The sequence below is a fragment of the Arachis ipaensis genome, chromosome B7, assembly GCF_059453495.1.
Source record: "Arachis ipaensis isolate K30076 ecotype BB chromosome B7, ASM5945349v1, whole genome shotgun sequence".
Taxonomy (NCBI): domain Eukaryota; kingdom Viridiplantae; phylum Streptophyta; class Magnoliopsida; order Fabales; family Fabaceae; genus Arachis; species Arachis ipaensis.
In genome coordinates this window covers 122,217,242-122,223,765 of record NC_142442.1, presented here as the reverse complement: position 1 = coordinate 122,223,765, position 6,524 = coordinate 122,217,242, and the positions used below count along the sequence as shown (strand labels likewise).

At 36.9% G+C, this 6,524-nt stretch overlaps 1 non-coding gene across 1 annotated transcript; it reads left to right on the top strand.

Annotated features, from left to right (window-relative positions):
* The first annotated feature begins 4,141 nt into the window (after positions 1 to 4,141).
* On the top strand, positions 4,142 to 4,249 carry LOC148553949 (small nucleolar RNA R71). The gene has a single exon (XR_015893338.1). It is a non-coding gene; the product is annotated as a small nucleolar RNA R71 (small nucleolar RNA).
* The last annotated feature ends 2,275 nt before the right edge of the window (positions 4,250 to 6,524 follow it).

Below are 6,524 nucleotides of genomic sequence, written 5' to 3'. Positions count from 1 at the left end.
CTTAGTGAGGGTGGCGTCTTCCTCTTCTTGAAGAACCAATGGTGCTCTTGAGCTCCTCTATGTCTCTTCCTTGTCTTTGTTGCTCCTCCCTCATAGCTCTTTGATCTTCTCTAATCTCATGGAGGATGACGCAGTGCTCTTGGTGCTCCATCCTTAGTTGTCCCATGTTGGAACTTAATTCTCCTAGGGAGGTGTTGATTTGCTCCCAATAGTTTTGTGGAGGAAAGTGCATCCCTTGAGGCATCTCAGGGATTTCATGGTGAGGAATTTCCTCATGCTCTTGTTGAGGTCCATGAGTAGGCTCTGTTGTTGTGCAGTCAAATGCTCTACTACTGAGCTATGGACCCTTGAGATGAATCTCTCCATCTCCCATGACTCAGAGGTGGAAGCAATTGCCTTCTCTTTCCTCTTTCTTGAGGTTTCTCTGGCCTTAGGTGCCATTGATGGTTATGGAAAAACAAAAGCAATACTTTTACCACACCAAACTTAAAAGGTTTGCTCGTCCCCGAGCAAAAGAAGAAAGAAAGTAGTAGAAGAAGAAGAAGAATGGAGGAGAGGGAGAGAGGTGTGTATTCAGCCAAGGGGAAGAAGAGAGGGTTGTGTTGTGTGAAAATGAAGAAGGAATGAGGGGTTTATATAGAAGTGGGGGAAGGTTTAGGGTTCGGCCATTATGGTTGGGTTTGGGAGGGAAAAGAATTTGAATTTTGGAGGTAGGTGGGCATTATGGGGAAGAGTGGTTGAGGTGATTGGTGAAGGGTATATGGGGAAGAGGGTTATGAAAATGTGTGAAGAGATAAGAAGAGGTAGGGTAGGTGGGGATCCTGTGGGGTCCACAGATCCTGAGATGTCAAGGATTTAGCATCCCTGCTCCAATTAGGCGTGCAAAACGCCCTTTGTATGCAATACTGGCGTTTAACGCCAGACTGCTGCCTGTTTTTGGCATTAAACGCCCAAATGTAGCCTGTTTCTGGCGTTTAACGCCACTTCCATGCTCTGTTCTGGCGTTAAATGCCAGTCTGGTACTTGTTTCTGGCGTTTAACGCCAGCTTGATGCTTCTTTCTGGCGTTAAACGCCAGTTTGATGCTTCTTATTGGAACGCCAGTAAGTTCTTCCTCCAGGGTGAGCTATTTTTAATGCTGTTTTTCATTCTGTTTTTGATTTTTCAGTAGTTTTTGTGACTCCACATGATCATCAACCTAATAAAACACGAAATAACAATAAAAATAAATAGATATAATTAAATAACATTGGGTTGCCTCCCAACAAGCGCTTCTTTAATGTCAATAGCTTGACAGTGAGCTCTCATGGAGCCTCACAGATGTTCAGAGCATTGTTGGGACATCACAACACCAAACTTAGAATTTGAATGTGGGGGTTCAACACCAAACTTAGAGTTTGGTTGTGGCCTCCCAACACCAAACTTAGAGTTTGACTGTGGGGCTTTGGTTGACTCTGCAGTGAGAGAAGCTTTTCATGCTTACTCTCCATGGTTACAGAAGGAGATCCTTGAGTTTTAAACACAAGGTTGTCCTCATTTAGTTGCAGGACCAACTCTCCTCTGTCCACATCAATCACAGCTTTTGCTGTGGCTAGGAAGGGTCTTCCAAGGATGATGGATTCATCCTCATCCTTCCCAGTGTCTAGGATTATGAAATCAGCAGGGATGTAAAGGCCTTCAACCTTTACTGGCACGTCCTCTATTAGTCCATAAGCCTGTTTTCTTGAGTTGTCTGCCATCTCTAATGAGATTCTGGCAGCTTGCACCTCAAAGATCCCTAGTTTCTCCATTACAGAGAGTGGCATTAAGTTTATTCCTGACCCCAGGTCACACAGAGCCTTCTCAAAGGTCATAGTGGCTATGTTACAGGGAATTAGGAATTTACCAGGATCCTGTTTCTTTTGAGGTAGAGTTTGCTGAACCAAGGCATTTAGTTCCTTGATGAGCAATGGAGGTTTATCCTCCCAAGTCTCATTACCAAATAATTTGACATTCAGCTTCATGATTGCTCTTAAATATTGAGCAACTTGCTCTTCAGCAATGTCTTCATCTTCTTCAGAAGATGAATAGTCATCAGAGCTCATGAATGGTAAAAGGAGGTTCAATGGAATCTCTATGGTCTCTAGATGAGCCTCAGATTCCTTTGGTTCCTCAAAGAGAAACTCCTTATTGGTCACTGAACATCCCAGGAGGTCTTCCTCACTAGGATTCACGTCCTCCTCCTCCTCTCTGGGTTCGGCCATACCAAGTAAGTTAATGGCCTTGCACTCTCTCTTTGGATTCTCTTCTGTATTGCTTGGGAGAGTACTGGGAGGAGTTTCAGTGATTCTTTTACTCAACTTGTCCACTTGTGCCTCCAAATTTCTAATGGAGGACCTTATTTCATTCATGAAACTTAGAGTGGCCTTAGATAGATCAGAGACTATATTTGCTAAGCTAGATGGATTCTGCTCAGAATTCTCTGTTTGTTGCTGAGTGGATGATGGAAAAGGCTTGCTATTGCTAAACCTGTTTCTTCCACCATTATTAAAGCCTTGTTGAGGCTTTTGTTGATTCTTCCATGAGAAATTTGGATGATTTCTCCATGAGGGATTATAGGTATTTCCATAGAGTTCCCCCATGCATTGTTGTCAAACTCTCGAGTTAACTCGTAAACTCGTATGAGTTTACGAGTTTAGATATGGAATCGAGTTGACTTGGGCATAGACTCTATCTTGAGTAAACTCGGCTAGACTCGGCTAGACTCGGTCAAACTCGAACAAACTCGTGAGTCTAGGACCGAGTTAGCGAGTTTGTATTTTTTTCATTTTTGCTAAAACACTTTTTTTTATTAGTGTTACGATAACACTCCCAAAGAATGAAAGAAAACTCACTCACAAATCACTCATCTGCGTCGTTTCTCTCAAGTCTCACTTTCTCCATATTCTGCCGCAGTCGCCGTTCCCCGTCGAGCTTCCATTGTTCGCCTGTGTCTGCTACCTCTGCTCTGATTCGCGCCATTGTCTTTGTGAATTTTACCTGTGTTGCCCTCTGCTTTGTATTTATTCACATCTCCACTATCCGCAACTCCATCGTGCTATCACCGTTCAACTCCCTCTGCTTTGTCCATGACTATTTGTCGCCATCTTTTCGTGCTGCTGCTGCACCCTCACCACCACTGCCTGCTGCACCCTTGTCTTTGATCTGATGTTGCTGGGACTTTGCCCCCTTCTTTTCTTCTGTATCCTCTATTTTTTGTATGCCTTTTGCCCTTTCTTTGAGCCTTTGCTTCTTGATTTAGTTTTTTTTTTGTTTTTTAAATTTTATTGCTTCTAATTTTAGCCTATTGCTTATCGTTTATGTTAGATGGCCAGATGGTTCATCCATTCATGACTGATTAGTAATTAATTATTTTGATTAGAGTTAATTTGATTATTTAATATTGTTCAATGTTCAATTAAAGATTTATTATTACGGATTTAGAATTTTTAATTTTGTGTGTTCTATGTTGTACTTGTATAAGAATAATTATAGAGGATTTGAATGTGTATTTTAAAGTATTTGTTATAATGTATGCTATTATTTTAATTTATTATGTGCTTTAAGATTGATATTATTAATTTTGAAGGGTTAGAATTGAGTAAATATATATTATGTATGACATATATAAACTTCATAACAGGTGAACTCGTACGAGTCTACGAGTTAACTCGCGAGTCGAGTCTAGGTCAGCTCCACGAGTTTACTTAGACTCGCGGGTTTGACAAGCTTGCCCCCATGTAATTCACCTCTGCTATTGCAGGGTTCTCAGGATCATAAGCTTCTTCTTCAGAAGATGCCTCTTGAGTACTGTTGGAAGCAGCTTGCAATCCATTCAGACTCTGAAAAATCATATTGACTTGCTGAGTCAATATTTTATTCTGAGCCAATATGGCATTCAGAGTATTAATTTCAAGAACTCCCTTCCTCTGAGGCATCCCATTACTCACAGGATTCCTTTCAGAAGTGTACATGAACTGGTTATTTGCAGCCATGTCAATGAGTTCTTGAGCTTCTGTAGGCGTTTTCTTTAGGTGAATGGATCCACCTGCAAAATGGTCCAATGACATCTTAGATAATTCAGACAGACCATCATAGAATATACACAGGATGGTCTATTCTGAAAGCATGTCAGAAGGACAATTTTTGGTCAGTTGCTTGTATCTCTCCCAAGCTTCATAGAGGGATTCACCTTCTTTCTATTTGAAGGTTTGAACATCCACTCTAAGCTTGCTAAGCTTTTGAGGAGGAAAGAAATTGGCTAAGAAAGTCGTGACCAGCTTATCCCAAGAGTTCAGGCTATCTTTAGGTTGAGAGTCCAACCATATTCTAGCTCTGTCTCTTACAGCATACGGGAAAAGTATAAGCCTGTAGACCTCGGGATCAACCCCATTGGTCTTAACAGTATCACAGATTTGCAAGAATTCAGTTAAGAACTGAAAAGGATCTTCTGATGGAAGTCCATGAAACTTGCAATTCTGTTGCATCAGAGAAACTAATTGAGACTTTAGCTCAAAATTGTTTGCTCCAATGGCAGGGATTGAGATGCTTCTTCCATGTAAATTGGAATTTGGTGCAGTAAAGTCACCAAGTATCTTCCTTGCATTGTTATTATTTTTGGCCATGTCTCCTTCTTTTTCGAAAATTTCTGTCAGATTTTCTCCAGAGAGTTGTGCTTTAGCTTCCCTTAACTTTCTCTTCAGAGTCCTTTCAGGTTCAGGATCAGCTTCAACAAGAATGTTCTTATCCTTGTTCCTGCTCATATGAAAAAGAAGAGAACAGAAAAGAAAATATGAAATCTTCTATGTCACAGTATAGAGATTCATTATGTAAGTAGAAGAAGAGAAGAATAGAATGGAGAAGAGAGAAGATGAAGAATTCGAATTTCAAATTATTAAAATTAATTAATTAGAATTCGAAAATATAAAAAGAAATGAAAAATGAAATTAAATTAAATTAAAATTTAAAACAATTAGTTAATTAAAAAGGAATTTTGAAAAAAGAGGAAGGTGATTTTCAAAAATTAGAGAGAGATAATTAGTTAGGTGGTTTTGAAAATGATAAGAATTTTAAAACAAACAAAAAGTCAATTAGTTAGTTGAAAAAGATTTTAAAATCAATTTTTGAAAAGATAAGAAGTTAGAAAAGAAGTTATAAAAGATTTTGAAATTGATTTTGAAAAAGAAATTTAAAAAGATTTGATTTTTGAAAGTTAAAGTTGATTACTTGACTAACAAGAAACAAAAAGATATGATTTTAAAATTTAAAGATTGAACCTTTCTTAATAGGCAAGTAACAAACTTAAAAATTTTTGAATCAATCACAGTAATTGTTAGCATTAATTTTGAAAAATATGAAATAGAAATAAGAAAAAGATTTTGAAAATCACTCATAAAGTTTTCGAAAATATGAAGGAAAAATGAAAAAGATTTTATTTTTGAACAAGATTTGAAAAAGATAGAATTTTTAAATTGAAAATTTGATTTGACTCATAAGAAAACAACTAGATTTTAAAAATTTTTGAAAAAGTCAACTCAAATTTTCGAAAATTTATGAGAGAAAAAGGGAAAGATATATATTTTTTTTTGAATTTTAATGATGAGAGAGAAAAACATCAAAAAGACTCAATGCATGAAAATTTTGGATCAAAACAAATGAAGCATGCAAGAACGCTATGGATGTCAAGATGAACACCAAGAACACTTTGAAGATCAAGATGAACATCAAGACTTATTTTTGAAAATTTTTAAGAAAAGAAAAACATGCAAGACACCAATCTTAGAAATTTTTAATTTTTAGACACTATGAATGCAAGAATGCATATGAAAAACAAGAAAAGATACAAAACAAGAAAAATTAAAGATCAAACATAGAAATTCATCAAGAACACCTTGAAGATCATGAAGAACATATGATGAATTTTCGAAAATTAAAGAAAATTAGAAAAGCATGCAATTGACACCAAACTTAAGAATTGACACTATACTCAAACAAGAAACACAAAATTATTTTTGGTTTTTTTTTTTATTTTATTAAAAAAATTTTTTTGGTATTTTTCGAAAATTGATTTGGAAAAGAAAAATAAGGATTTCAAAATTTTTAATGAGAATTCCAGGAATCATTCAATGTTAGTCTAAAGCTCCGGTCCAGGAATTAGATATGGCTCACTAGCCAGCCAAGCTTTCAGTGAAAGCTCCGGTCCAAAACACTAGACATGGCCAATGGCCAGCCAAGCTTTAGCATACATAGTTCAAGCATGTGAAGAAGAAGCCTCAGTCCAAAAGAATTTAGACATGGCTTTACAGCCAGCCAGGATTCAACCTATCTCATGAGATTCTAGAATTCCTTCTTAAAAATTATAAAGAATATAGAATAATTTATTTTTTAAGAAATTTTTTTTTTGAAAATTTTTCGAAAGTAAAAAGAATAAAAACAAAAACTTAAAATTAAAATAAAATTACCTAATCTGAGCAACAAGATGAACCGTTAGTTGTCCAAACTCGAACA